Here is a 15,340-nt window from a genome sequence, read left to right on the forward strand (position 1 = left end):
AGGTTTATTAGTGGAACATTTATTTTCAGTGGTTAAGAAGGGAGTGGGTCAGATGAGACTACTTGAAGTATGACACTGACGCTTGTTGTCGGAAACTACAGTATCTGCATATAAGAGGCACATAAATATGCTGAGTGAATAAATGAAATTTCTTCTAAATTTCTCCTAAAAATTCTTTATAGAGAATTTCTTTCTCTATAAAAATTCTTATTCAACTGTGACAAGCATTACATTAGGTGCTATTATGTACCATATCCCATTTAATCTTTAAAAGTCATGTGGAGTAGGCAGCACTGGATTACCAAGGGTGGGCTTAGAGTACCAGCAAAACTAGGGCATCCAATTTGTTTGGAGAAAATTGATACCTGATGTCTTATTTAAAAAAGAACTTGAGAGTACTACAGTCAACATTGGAAAAATCGGGACCTTTTCTACATTACGTTTAGCATTATTTCTATTTAAAATTATGTACTGGGGAGTGCTTTGTATTACTAAGAGTGCCCAAAACTCTTCATCTGACTCTGGAAGAAGATGTTATGATTCCTATATTACAGAAAAATAAACCGAGGCTTGTTTACTAGCTGAAGAGCTCAGTTACTAGCTGAAGCCACATAGCTAGTTTTTAACAGAGCCCACTGTGATGATATGCAATGACACATTATATGTTAACGATGATACACACCAATTTTGTAAATCTTCTTGGACCTTCCCTATTGGTTTAGTTTTTTAACTAAATAAAGTATGTAACAAAGTAAACTTAAAATCTTTTTGATCCTTGTTGTACTCTCAGCACCTAGAAGAGTATTCAGTACATCCTTATTTTTAAAGTACATCCTTATTCCTGATTGAAAGAAGGAATGATGGACAATCATCAGCCCACCTAAATGACTGTGCTTTGTATTAATTTCTAGGCCAACCAAGGGAAAGTGAGAAGGAAATCAAGCAGACCAAGAAAATTCTCTGATGACCCTGCTTGGATTCTCAAGACAAGGGTCCCGAGATGTCTCCACTTGTAGGATCTTTAGCATGATTCCTATTTTGGAAGCTGGGATCCTAGATTCCCTTACCCCTGTATAAGGCATGTCAGGCAAAGGAGTATTATCTAAAGAAATAGATTCTATAAATCATTTAAGAAATATTTCCTGAGAACCCATACTGATCCCATACTGATAATGAGGGGGACAAGAAAAAGGCAAAATCTAAATGGGCTACTTCTTTGTTTCTTATTATTTTTCTTCCCAACATGCAAACGTAGGGAAACTGAGTTTTAACTTACAGTATTTACATTACCTATGATACCTCAATCACTGGAGTGCATAAAAACTACGTGTGAGAATTGTTTAAAAATTCACTTGTCTTATCCCCTGGGTCCCTGCTATTAGAGATGTGAGTGGACCCAGGAATCTGCTCCCCAGGTGATTCTGATGCTGGTGGTCTAGCCATCATGCTGTATGAAACACTATCCTTACACAAACTTGAGTAGATTAAGCAATCTGAATGGCAATCAAGCCTTTATTTCTGCTCTCCTCACAACAGCCAGGACAATCACCCTATTCTTAAATCTGCCCTTCTCCCCAAAACACTGACAGCACCTGAGTAACATTGTTTTGGGTCTTAGCTTAACTGTCTGCCCAAACCAATTTACACCAAAGTATGAACGAAGGTTAAATTCTCTTTCAGGGCATTTTCATTGCGAAAAAAAAAAAAGGCAACTTAAGGTATTAGAATGTCTTCATCACATTTTAATTTTCTTTTTGTTGGGGGTGGGGAAGGAGCAGAGAATCCCATGGACAGAATCCTATAGACATGTGAAAAGGGACCTGGAGAATCCCAGGGACAGAGCCTGGTGGGCTACGGTTCATAGTGTCATAAAGAGTCAGACACGACTGAAGTGACTTAGCACGCACGAATGCACCTTTTAGTCTAATTCAGTTGCTGGAAGAATTATGTCCACTTCTCTGATCCTCTTATTGAATCATTCATTCTAGATTAATCCTGCATTAAGCCTTCCTCCGTAAATTTACAGGAAAGATCCTTTTGGTCATCACCGTCTCTATCATGTTTCAGTTACAGCAAGCATCATCTTATAATTTATTTTTGTACTTCAGCTCTACGTACAGGGCCTGACAAGTAGCAGGCGTTCAATAACCGTGGAGCGAACGAATGTCAAAGACTAGGCCAAGAGTTTCTAAAATCAATGTTGACTAAGAAACAAAACAAGGAAATGCTAAGGGCTGAATGCCAGGTAGTGCGGAAGGAATAAAAATAACCCCTAACAGCACAGAGGGAGAAGGCGATGGCACCCCACTCCAGTACTCTTGCCTGGAAAATCCCATGGATGGAGGAGCCTGGTGGGCTGCAGTCCATGGGGTCGCTAAGAGTCGGACACGACTGAGCGACTTCACTTTCACTTTTCACTTTCATGCATTGGAGAAGGAAATGGCAACCCACTCCAGTGTTCTTGCCTGGAGAATCCCAGGGACGGGGGAGCCTGATGGGCTGCCGTCTATGGTGTCGCAGAGTCGGACACGACTGAAGCGACTTAGCAGCAGCAGCAGCAGCAGCAGCAACAGCACAGAATCCTTCCGAAAGAATCACCTGTCTCATTTTCTTACATCGCTTTTTGGCCTCTCCAGACACCCCAATTTCCCGCTCTCTAACTCCTTTTCTTCCCTTATGGGGACAGGTCAGGCAGGTAGTCCAGTGCAGCTGCTTTGATTGGTCGGCGATGATTTCATTGTTAGGGAACATCCGGGCCTTTCTCCTCCCCGCACCACCTCCCTCAGAGCCCTGCCTTCTGAGTTTCCCTCTCCCGCGTGCGCCCCACCCGCTGGCTAAAGCAAAACAACCGCCTCTCCTTGGATCGCTTCTTGTCCTCGCCTGCGCCATCCTCCTCGTTTCTACGTCTAAGAGAGGCGTTTATATCTTCCAATGAGGGCCTAGTAGGACTTTGTTTGCCAATCAGCAGCGAACCCCCTGCAAATCCGGGTGGGACTAGGCCTCCACACCTATAATTGGACAGCCCATTGGCTCCTTTATGGCGTTTGGTTTTACGCAAGGCTTAGAGGTCAAAAATAAAGGGGCACGGTGCTCACAGAACGAAAAGGCTCCGCACAGACTTTGTGGGTTTGACCGTTTTGGAGGACGAGCCAATCGCTTTTCGAATACTTCCCCGCCTTTTGCGCGTTTATTTAAAAAAAGCCGGTGTGACGGACTTGGAAATTGGTTTCGTGATAGACATGTAAAGAAAGCCAATGATTGAAAGTTCGGACCACCATTTGGACCAATAAGAAAAGTGAATCGCTAGGGTCTGGGCTCTGAGAGGCAGAGCGCAGGTGGGCGTTACTTGATTGACGACGGTCTCTACTTATGGCTGTTAGGGTGGGTTGGTCCCTGACATCTGGGCGGCATAGCAGAGGCGGGGCTGAATGAAGTAAAGGGTAATGAAGGGTTGGGTCTCACTCAGTGGGCGGTGTTTGATGGATAGCTGACCTTGCCAATTGAAGATGGTCACTTGTGTCCAATGGGAAACTAAGGACCCAGGGGCGGGGCCCTGTGGGCGGGGAAAACTAAGGACGGAGGTACTGGGGCTGCCGGACTGGGTGGGCTGTGATTGACGGGCCGGCCAGCCAACCGACTTCAGTGAGAGGACGCGTGGCGTCCCAATGGGTGGGAATGGGGGCGGGGCTCTCCGAGGGGCGGGGAAGGACAGGGTGCGGGGAGGGGGTTGCAGAAGGAGCGGAGCGGCTGCTGCTCAATGGCGGAAAAGCCGCCGGTGCTCTGACCGCCTCGTCCCCCTAGCAGTTGCGGGGGAGTTTCCTGCCGGCGCGGCTGGAGTCTCTGTTTCTCAGGGTTTGGTGGCTGGAAGATGCTCCAGAGAGACGAGGCTGCGGCGGAGGAGGTGGCGGCGGCCGAATCGGCAGCGGCGCTAGGGTGGAGAGAAGGCGGCAGCGGCGGCGGCGGCGGCGTGCGGGGCCCGAGGGTGTAAACAGCCCCGGAGGCGGCGGAGGCGGTGGCCTAGACCCCGAGCGGGAAGCGGCGGCTGAGGCAGGGTCGCGCCTCCGTTGGAAGCCTGGGCTGAGTGCAGCAGGGGGGCTCTGCGGCGGTCGCGAGCGGACGCCCTAGACCTCGCCTCCCTCCCTCGCCCCAGGTAAGGCCGCTGGGCGACCCGCCGAAGGGGAAACGGCTCGCGGGCGCCGCGGAGGCCCCGGACCGTTTTCGGGGTGCCGTCGAGCCTCGGCTGGGATCTCTGCCCGCCTAATCCTCGCCTCTTTTCTTGGGCCGCGGAGCCCGGGGGAGCGGTATGCCGGGCCTGGCTCCTGGCTAGGCCCCTTCCCCAGCCGCCGCCTCCGCGCTCGGCCGAGGTTGGGAGAGGCTCGGGGCCGGGAATTTTAGTTTGCTTCAACGTCTGAAAGTAAACTGCTTGTTCCTGTTCTCTGCGAGCATCTCTATCATCTGAAAGCACTGAGACTACTCCAGGCCTTAACTCGTTCCTTCCTGGTGCATGCCTATATGAAAACACTACCTTTTCCCATTTGTTTCCTCATTAGCTTCTGCCCTCTGCGCTCCACTTCACTTCCTTGTTAAATCTTCTTTCTCGCTCTTCTGTCTCTGCGTCTCACCACCTTCTTTTTCATTAGTGACTTTAAATCGTTTCTCTTTCTCTTCTCAGCCGACTCCGGGCTTCCTTCCCTGCCCTTCCCAGCAGTCCTTTTCGGATGTCTGTCTTTTTACCAGTAAAGCTACTATCGTCAGTATTCCAAATCCACCAGAGTGCCATTAAGAATAGACTCACCAGTTTTAAGCGGCAGATCAGTTTTTTAATTAACTGAGCCTAATATCCTTTTTAAAAAATAGTGTTATTAAATGCAGAGTGTGGAAATAGCCCTGAAGTTATTTTAAAAATGAAGAGCTCAGTGAGTGTTGTAAGAGTTATTTCATTTTTCAAGTTGCATGACCTCCAATGTCAGATTGACTAGCTCTAGAACATTTGCCCATTTTAAGCGTTTAATAGAGACTCACATTCATCAGTATTCAAGTTGGCTTAAAAACAACTTGGAAACTTTAGAGAGAAGACATAACAACAACTAGGAAGCTGTTTTGATGAAGGCACTGCTAACTACCTTTTAAAATAGGCTCTACATGTTTAATGTATCAAAATAAAGTTGGCGGGAGTCTTGTAAAAAGGATTATTTAGGAATTTGAGTAGTCTCAGTGTTATGTAGCTATTTTAGGAGAAACATTCTTTTTCGGTTAACAATCGTTTACAACTCCTGTGATGTGAGAATTACCGAGGTTTATTGCGGGATTAACACAGGAACTCATTTTATTTGCGCTACTGCGTGGATGTAGAAGTGGTAAGTTGTTCAGGGTAGATAGTGCAAGCCAGTATGTTCCAGTGGATGGAAAAGTATGCCACCAACACTGAATGTTAATAGACATTATTTAATTTACTTTTTCTGTTGGGCAATAGCAAAGTTACTGTTGTTGGCCTACTTTTAAATAGTGCATCTCTAAATAAATAGTGAGGCAGGTTATTCTAATTATTATTATAGTAGTCTTTTCCAAGTGTACAGCCTTCTAAAAAATACAGCTAAAATTACACTATTGAATGGTGGTAATTTATTAAAGGAATAATTTTGTAGGCTTCTTGAATGGACAATGGTTTCAATAGCACTTTTATTTAGTATTTTAACAGATTTTGTTAGTCAACAGATTTTCAGGGATAATCCTGGTTTTTACTGTGCTGCTTTCTCTCAGTGGCTTCTTTGTCTATTTTTTTTTAATGGTCGTTTGTATTTTCTCATTTATTTTTGCTCTCATAAAGTCTTACACAGTTTCTGCAGTGTTTCTTTATGTTGCATTGTCAATATGGAATAGTATTTTTGTTTGATCTTTCATAACCATTAAGATTTCCCCAGTTTCTTGGACATTATCCTTTCGATTTGTTCATGTTGTGATTCTTCTTTTAAATGTGACCGACAGAGCTTTAAACACCTGTTTTCTTATACTGGGTGTCTGATTTTCTGTAAAGACTTGAGGAATAAGTGAAAGCCTTTTCAGTTTGTCTGCTAGGTCAGTAAATACTATTTTATGTTAGTAATTCACATATAATTATCAAATCCCTTAAGAATACATCATTTAAAGAAGTGGGATAGTGTCTAAAATAAGAACACCTCGTTCACAATTTGACAAGGTCAGAAAAAGTGGCTCTCATTGACAGTTTATTTTCTTACACAATTTTTTTAATGGAGTCCTTTGAATTAAAATGTTGTGTGGATAGACTCTCTGTTGGCATTTGTGGAAGAGTAGAATTTGCCATTGGATTGTTTAGCAATCATAGTGTTTCATTAAAAATGGGCTGAGCCTATAATGGAAGAATGGCACACATGTCCTTGTAGGTGGATTGGTAAACATTTATTACACATGATGCTGGCAGTGAATGTTCCCCCTAACACAGACACACACACACACATTGGTGTTAGTTACACATTTTGTCTACATTATATGAATATTTGTATACTATGTGTAATTATTTAGAAATATTTTTTGACATCTAACGTAGAAAGTAATAAAATAGTATGATCCTAACTCTACAGTAGTCCTTCATAAGATATTAATAGCATGAATAAAATTAATTTATTAAAATAAAATTCATAGTATTTTACTTTTTTGTGAAATATGACTTTCACAGTTCACTGATTTTAAGAAGAAATTAGTTGACAAAAAACTGACAGTTTCAGAGTTCTAAGAGTTACAAGTTTCTCAAATTACAAAATTTTCAAGTAATACTTGGTTGAAAATTACAGGGAGCAGTAAGGATTTGGGAGAATATGGATTTTCAATGATTTTTTCACATTATAACTGATTCTTTTAATTTTTCTTTAGTGAGCTAATTTCAGAATTTGGATTGAAACTAAATACTGAATTTATTTTAGCAACAAAGTTTTTTTTTTTAGAATATATTATATATTCTACCAGAATTGTGAATTAGGAGGATTGATTAATTGGGGATTTGAGATAAGATTCCTGGAAATTGAGAAAACCCCAGAAGTGTAATCTAGATTACCGTCCATCTTGCTGTCCTGTACTCAAACTCAACAGTCAAGGTAAAATATTGTAGATTAGGAAGTATTGATTTTTATAGTTTTTGCTTTGATTATCATAAAATTTATAGAATGACAGAGGTTGTCCTCAGCTTCTAGCAGCTGACCTCACAAGTATAGGTGAAGAAAAAGATACATGGAGTTCAATATCCATTTTATTTTATTCTTGTTTTAGGTGGTGATACTTCTTTATATCAAAACACTGATTTAAAATAAAATAACTTTCAGTGTTTTAAACTAATTTAAGTATGCTAATGTCTCTGATTAGCCATTTTGGAATCTTTTTTCAAGTGAAATATTTCTAAGGTGATTTAACCTCCTTGTGTGTATTTGACTTGAGTTGCACTTTTCGGCGTTTTCTCTGGTTTGTCCCCAAACCACCACCGTTTAGAATGATTTGATCAAGTAGTCGAATCAGTGTTATAAAAATAAGTCTTCACTGAATTCTTGCTAAAATTACAAAACTTTCAAAAATGTAGTCTGTCTACTGTAGTTTCATTTATCAGACTTTATGATTTTGAGATTTAGTTTTTAATATCATCTAGCAACCTAGGAAACAAGTACATATGGTTGCTTATACCTTTTTTTTTTTTTTTCAAGTTTTTCAGAGTGTTTTATTTGTACCTGTAATGTTAATAACAGACATAAACATTTTGCTCTGAATTGTGGTTAAGTCATGATACAGAGTTTCTCAAGTTTTTTTCTTTTTCTGCAGCTAGCTCCTGACCACACCTTCTATACCGTAACAGATGTGCACTTCATAATAAGTTATTTAACTTTGGAACCCAGTAGTTTAACAGTCAAGTGTAGCGTTTAACTTCTTATAATTAAACATTTAATTGGTTTGTAACATTTAAAGCATAGTTTACTGATTTAAAGCTTTTATGACTTAATAAGTGTAATGGTAAACTTATGTGAAAATGGATTCAGAGTTTTCTTTTGGAGTATGTTGAAATATCAAGATTATGTTTATTGGCTTTAAATTGATTTCTTGAAAATTAAAGATCTTAAAGTTTAGAGACATAGTACTAGTTGGAATATGTGCTTTGCATCCTTTTGAACAAAAGAAAACATGGTCTGAGGTTTAGAGGAGAGAGAAACATTGGAAGACTTCTATTTAATATTAAGGAACTTGTCTCACTTTGAGAGATGGGACCAATAACTGGTGGTCATTTAGGAAGGGTCAGATCTGTGTCTGTCTGGCTCTGTTTTTAATCTCTGTAGAATGACCTTCACTTCAAAATAGGTGATAAGTGAAAAGCACATTTGTATGAAAAACATGAAAAACCTTTTCATGGAAAACTTCTCAAATGTGGTCATTAGGTATAATTGAGTTTGTTATGTAAGAAAAAAAGCCAGGTGTATAGATTTTGTTTGATAAGCAGTACATACCTGAGAAGTAGGTTTTGATGAATTTGTAAAGTTCTGAAGGATTTCAAAGCACTTTTGAAAGCTTGAAAGTAATGTTACTGATTCTTAAGTATAATGGCATTTTCTTGATGTAGGTATGTATAAGTGTACTCCTAACCTTGAAAAGGGATGGTTAATACTCTTATGAGTAGGAGAATCTAAAAGTGTTCATATAACTCATAGGTGCTTAAACTTGTCTTGGCAAAGAGTTTTTCCTTCTTCAGATTAAAACAGTACTTGAGTTAACGAACTGGCGTTATCTGTTGAACACAGGTGGCCCTTCTTAGTCTCTTACAAAGAGGAAATAAACTCAAAGCGACTCTAAAAAGATAGAATTTAAGGGAGATAAAATTTAGATATGAGGAGCTTCCTGTTACTTTTGCTTACTTTAGGTTACCAACCCAGTGAGAAGTAAAAAATTGGTAGAACTTAATAGTATTTAGTCAGTAGGCTGCTCTGCTCCTGTGTGTGTGCTCAGTGCTCAGTGTTGTCTGCCTATGCGACCTCGTGGACTGCAGCCTGCCAGACTGCTCCGTCCATGGAGTTTTCCAGGCAAGAATACTGGAGTGGGTTGCCATTTTCTACTTTCCAGGCAGGAGGCCCAGCAAAACAGACAAAATCCTTGCCCGCAGAGATCTTATGTTCTGATAACAGACTCTTCCTTAGTTTACCACTGTGCTCCTTTCATGGATGACTTGAATTATGAGTGGGATTTGGCATGTGTGATGTTTTCTACACTTTGCTTAGAAGCTGTGATTAGAGCTTTACTATTTTTAACAAGAGAGAAGGAAGAGGAGGTTTTCTATAACTGGACAAAAACTGGAATATGAAAAGAGGAAGTAGGAAGGGGGAAATAGTGTTGTACCTAAGATTAAAATGTGAGCCAAAGATTAAAAAAAAAAGAGATTCCTACGTTAGGCATGTGGGAAGCTGGGGAAAACACCATTTACTGTCCAGTCTCGGATAGAGGAGTTCTTGGACAGGAGAATGGGAGAAAAGATGGAATAGTGGGAGAAGGGTAAACAGGGCTTTTAACAAGTCTGGCTTAAGTAACGGGATGTTCCTGTAAAATATATGTTATTTGTGTTTGGAAAAGACCCTTTTCCTTTTGTGAACATAGTTGAAATATTAGTGGTTGGCCAGTACTGTCTGAAATACTGTCACTGATTTGTGACTGCTGATCTATCTCTGGTTAGTTGACAGTTCTGTTGAGGTTAGCTGATGGAGTCAATCCATCTCTTAGTTTATTGTCCTCAAATTGCCCTGTATATTGAACTGCATCCCTTAATTCCATAGCTGTTTATGTATTATTTGAAGTTGTGCCTTTGTTTTCCTGCCTTGTAAGTTTCTGCATGATGTCCTGTTGTACTTAAGAGACAAAGCAGGTGCTTAGTTTTCTACTTTCTGTTCATAGCTTCTTTTAGTGACCATCCAGTTTGGTAAAGAAGTCTCTTCTTGAGTTTACACAATACATTGCACACTTTTAAAGATAAGCATGAGAGATCTTTGATGTTTGTTTTTGTTTTAATGCATAATTGTTTTTTGCTTTCATTTATGAGTCATTCCGTCAGAGTCTCATGTGATCTTGCTTGCTGCAGTGAATTGAGATAGATTTTTTTATGATTTTTTTATTTTAAAGCAAATCAACTTCTGTTTATTTCAGTGCTCCAATATGAAAATGAACACTAGTTCCATTCATGACCTAAGAGACTCCCTTTATAACACCCGAATAAGCCTTCAGAGTATTGGTTTCACTTTTAATGTATTCCTGTAACTGTATTTATCACTTTTATCAAAACTCTGATGTGCAGAACTTGAACTTTTGAATATATTAAAGACTGTAATTCAGACAAGGTTCATTAAGCTGTTCAACATCTGGACATCTTTGAGTGCTTATATTTTAGACTGAAAAACGAAGCAAAAATAACCTTACTTGATTTCTAAAATTATCATTCATAAAGTGTTGGTGATTCTAGGTGCTAAATGTAAGGAAATTGAGTTTAGCTTCTTTCTGTTCAACTGTTCTGGAGTGTTTTGAATCAGAATGTGAAAGTGAAATAGTAACTTTTAGCTTAAGACATAATAGATTCAGTTATACTTTCATTTTGTTTTTGTTTTATAAAATCCGACTCTAGTTTGTAAGGGAAGTAGAGGCGTCTAAGGAATTAGTGATAATTTAGGATGTTATTACTCTTAACATCTTGAGTCTTTTTCTCAGTGATAGGTTTGTATTTTAGCTCAGTTTATTTGCTGTTGGGCTTTTGATTTATGTTGCTCTTTCTGCCTCTGTCTCTGCTTACTTGCTCTTTTTTAAGTACAGGGTGGCCACCAAATCTGGAAACAACAATAAAAAACCATACACGATAAATGGTTTATTGATGTTATAGAATATGTTAACATAATACCTATGTTCAGACTTTATGACCATCCTATAGAGTGGAATTCATGTAAGTAGGTCTAAGTCTGACCATCCTATAGAGTGGAATTCATGTAAGTAGGTGTTCTGTTTTTGTTTGGAAATATATTAATTACATGGCTATTATGGAGTCAGGTATAAGGTATTGAATATAAAGGAGTAGAGATGCATAGTTAATGATAGAGAGCTGGCTAGAATAACATTGATCCTGGGATTTAAGGGGACTGAAAACTATCTAACAAGGTAAAAATAAGTGTGATGGTTAGTTGGTTTGTAATATTTGGCTAACAAAGTTTGGGAGATGCTGGATAAGCAGTAGCTTCAGGACTATATTTGAGAGATGGTCTCGCGAAGAGTCAGACACGACTGAGTGACTTGACTTTCACTTTTCACTTTCATGCACTGGAGAAGGAAATGGCACCCCACTCCAGTGTTCTTGCCTGGAGAATCCCAGGGACGGCGGAGCCTGGTGGGCTGCCGTCTATGGGGTCGCACAGAGTCAGACACGACTGAAGCAACTTAGCAGCAGCAGAGGTGCTGACCAAACAGTGATGCAGTTAAGAGTGTTTTTAAGCCTTAACCCTGTTATTTGAGAGTAATGCCTTTGGTAATGGTAAAATTCTTAACGTCACTTGAGAATGAAAACTGGTCTACATCCACAGAGCTAGATGAGAATGACTTTCACAAATGTGTGTGAAGCATCTTTTCCAAAGATTTAGATGCATATTTCTGAATTTTTGCTACTCTTTGCTTTTAGGTAATGCTGTCCGATGCTTGACACTGTTAACTTGTGTATGTTTGTAGGTGTATATTAAGTGTAAGAAACCTTTGTACTAATAGGGATTTATGTTTCTTGGAAACATTTCTAAAGGAAGGAAGGTGATAGGAAGCATAGACTCTATAAAGTCAGAATGCTTATATCCAAGTCCTTCTTCCATCATGCTATAGATCGGATAACTTAAAACAATTACTTAATGTTTCTAAGCCTCAGTTTTCTCTTTTGTACAGTGAGGCTATTTCATAAAATTGTTGAGTTGGACTATTCCATGTGAAGTCGTTACCATAGAGCCTTGGAATGTTATAATTTGAGTGCGTTCTCTTATTGCTATAACTGCTGTGACTACAGCTTCTAAATGATATTGGTAAATCAGAAGGCGGAAGGCCCTGTTTGAGATTCCCACTGAACCTTTTAATGATTCTGTGATTTCGTGAGTTATATATTCTTTCTTGGATTTAGTGGCCTTAATCTGTAATGTAATGTTTTTGAGTTAAGACAGAGAGCTGGACCATATGATGTCTTGAGGTCCTTTTGATTCTTAAATTTAGAGCTCAGTTTTAAGATTATCATTTTCTTCCAAAGTATGAGCTACATAAGGATAACAACTATGTTTTGTGTGGAGATTTATCCATTTATCTCTATTATGTAAACATTTGTTGAATACATTTTCCCATAAAAAAACAATATCTTTTAGGGGGAGGAGGATAGAGAGTAAGAAGAGGGAAGGAAGGTTTGTATTCCTTCTCAGGAACTTGATGCTTATTGTGTTAAAGGTATGAACACAGATTCCTGCTGTTCAGTTTTTATTTAGTACATAGTGTCTGCTAGCGTTAGATACTTTGGGGGACAAAGATTATCAGTCTGCCATGTGTGGGATGAGGAAGGGAGTAATCGTGTATATGAATTGTCATACATGGTAAAAAGTAAAGATGCTATAAAGGAACTATAAGTGTATTTTATTGGAAGGATTGATGCTGAAGCTGAAACTCCAATACTTTGGCCACCTGATGCGAAGAAGTGACTCACTGGAAAAGACCCTGATGCTGGGAAAGATTGAAGGTGGGAGGAGAAGGGGATGACAGAGGATGAGGTGGTTGGATGGCATCACCGACTCAATGGATGTGAGTTTGAGTAAACTCCAGGAGTTGGTGATGGACAGGGAGGCCTGGTGTGCTGCAGTCCATGGGGTCGCAAAGAGTCGGACACGACTGAGCGACTGAACTGAACTGAAGCATACTTTATATATTAAGAATCCTTATAAAATGTACAAAAAATCAAACGGCAGTATAATTAGATTGTCTTACCTTGTAATTTGCTTTGTTCTCACTTTTAGAAATCAGATGCTTAAAAGGAAAAGCATCAGGGTTGTGAACTTCAGGAAAGTTTACGACCTTAAGAACTTTTACTTAAACTTAAGACTAATATTTGTGGAGGATATCGATGAAAAAATAAATATATAATCCCATCGCATTTTGGCCTTTGTGTTATGAAAATTTTTAATCCTATGGAATATTGTTAACAGTACACTGAGTTCCCATGTGAAAGTGAAAGTTGTTCAGTCGTGTCCGACTCTTTTCAACCCCATGGGACTGTAACCTGCCAGGCTCCTCTGTCCATGGAATTCTCCAGGCAAGAATACTGGAGTGGGTAGGCATTCCCTTTTCCAGGGGATCTTCCCAACCCAGGGATCAAACCCGGGTCTCCCGCACTGCAGGTGGTTTCTTTACTGTCTGAGCCACCAGAGAAGCCCCCACATACCACCACCTAAATTCAGTGGTATTTTATATTTTTGCCATATTTGCTTCATCCATAATCTTGTTGAACCATTTGAAAATATATTAGAAACATCATGTCATTTCACCCCTAAATACTTAAGTATGAATCTCCAAAAAATGGCATTTCCTTTATACTTAAAATACTTATATCATGCATAGTATAGTTATCTAATTCCTAGAAGTCATGTAATCCTCAATCATAATGTCTTCTATAGGTTTTTTCCTTTCCATACCAAGGTTTAGTGAAGGATCTTGCATTACATTGCATTTGCTGTTGTATCTCAATTCTCTTTTAAATTTAAACACTAGTTTTAAAAAATGAGTTTCTGAAGAGACCAATTATTTTGTAAAATGTCCTGTATTCAGAATTTCTCTGATTAACTTCACTGAAGACTGTTAAATTCAGGTGAAACATTTGGCCATGATACTTCTTTCATAGGTGACGCTGCTTCGTGTTACATCACATCAGGAGGTATTACAGAATGACTGGTTGCACTATTTGTGGTGCTGTTTCATGGCTGGGTTAAGGTGGTGATTGTTCAATGTCTCCCTGGACAAGAAACATTTTCTCTTTTGAGATTACTGGGTAATTCATGGCATATTTTGTTACTACGGAAATCTTTCTCCTTCAGACTTTGACTTAATGGGTTTATTGATATCTTTTTAAAAGATAGATCTGGACAGGAGTTATCAAACCATAGCTTACTGGCCACATTTGGTCTGCTGCCTGATTCCATAAATAAAGTTTTATTGGAACACAGCCATGCTCATTTGTTTACATACTGTTTCACTGCTTTCCCACTACAGCGGCAGAGTTAAGTAGCGGTGACACAAACCATATGGCCCTGCGGAGCTCCAGATATGTACTGTTTGTGCTTTATAGAATAAGTTTGCTGACCCCCCCCCCCCCCACCGGTTTGTATTCTCCTTTTTCTCATCATATTTTTAGTAGTGGTATAAAACTGGTGTTTATATGTTGCCTCTCCTGTGTCCTGATGTATTATTCAAGGTATAATTGCTTTTCACATGGTTGAAATTGTGAAGTTTTGCTTATGTCCCCCCAAAGCATAAAATATATCTGGTTATAGTCCTATACATAGTGTATAAAATCACACGTTAAAAAACGAATATTTCAGACATAAAAAGAATAAAGAACCCCAAAGTACCCACTGTGCAGCTTTAGTTTAGGATGTAGAACATTACTGATACAGTTGAAGCCCTTCTGTAGTCTTCCTGGATACCATCCTTTCTTTCCCACTGTCTTGAATGTTGTGCCTTCTGTTGCATATACAATCTCCATGTATATATATGTATCTGTGTGTAACATATAGAACTGTCTTAAGAGATTTTGTAGTTTCTGTACATAATTATATATGGAATGTCTTTTTATACAATTAACCTTTTTTAACTTAACATTTCTGCAGAGTTCTTCCTTGTTGATCTATTCCTCTTTTTAAATAGTGTTGCATTGTATCCCATTGTGTAATTTTGTTTCTTTTTTTAAAAAATATATTTATTTATTTTAATTGGAGCCTAATTACTTTGCGATATTGTATTGGTTTTGCCATACATCAACATGAATCCGCCACGGGTATACACGTGTTCCCCAGCCTGAACCCCCCTCCCACCTCCCTCTGCATACCATCCCTTTGGGTCATCCCAGTGCACCAGCCCCAAGCATCCTATATCATGCATCAAACCTGGACTGGCGATTCATTTCTTATATGATATTTTACATGTTTCAATGCCATTCTCCCAAATCATCCCACCCTCTCCCTCTCCCACAGAGTTCAAAAGACTGTTCTATACATCTGTGTCTCTTTTGCTGTCTCACATACAGGGTTATCATTACCAT

At 39.4% G+C, this 15,340-nt stretch overlaps 1 protein-coding gene across 6 annotated transcripts in view; it reads left to right on the forward strand.

Annotated features, from left to right (window-relative positions):
* The first annotated feature begins 3,693 nt into the window (after positions 1-3,693).
* The window catches only part of PPM1B (protein phosphatase, Mg2+/Mn2+ dependent 1B), a 316,707-nt gene continuing 305,060 nt past the window's right edge, over positions 3,694-15,340 (forward strand). For 4 of the 6 annotated variants that reach the window (XM_024998315.2, XM_024998314.2, XM_024998317.2 and 1 more), the window contains exon 1: positions 3,694-4,150. The gene's annotated coding sequence lies outside the window, so the exon portion shown is untranslated. 6 annotated transcript variants of the gene reach the window in all.

This window comes from Bos taurus, chromosome 11, assembly GCF_002263795.3.
Source record: "Bos taurus isolate L1 Dominette 01449 registration number 42190680 breed Hereford chromosome 11, ARS-UCD2.0, whole genome shotgun sequence".
NCBI classification, from domain to species: Eukaryota; Metazoa; Chordata; class Mammalia; order Artiodactyla; family Bovidae; genus Bos; species Bos taurus.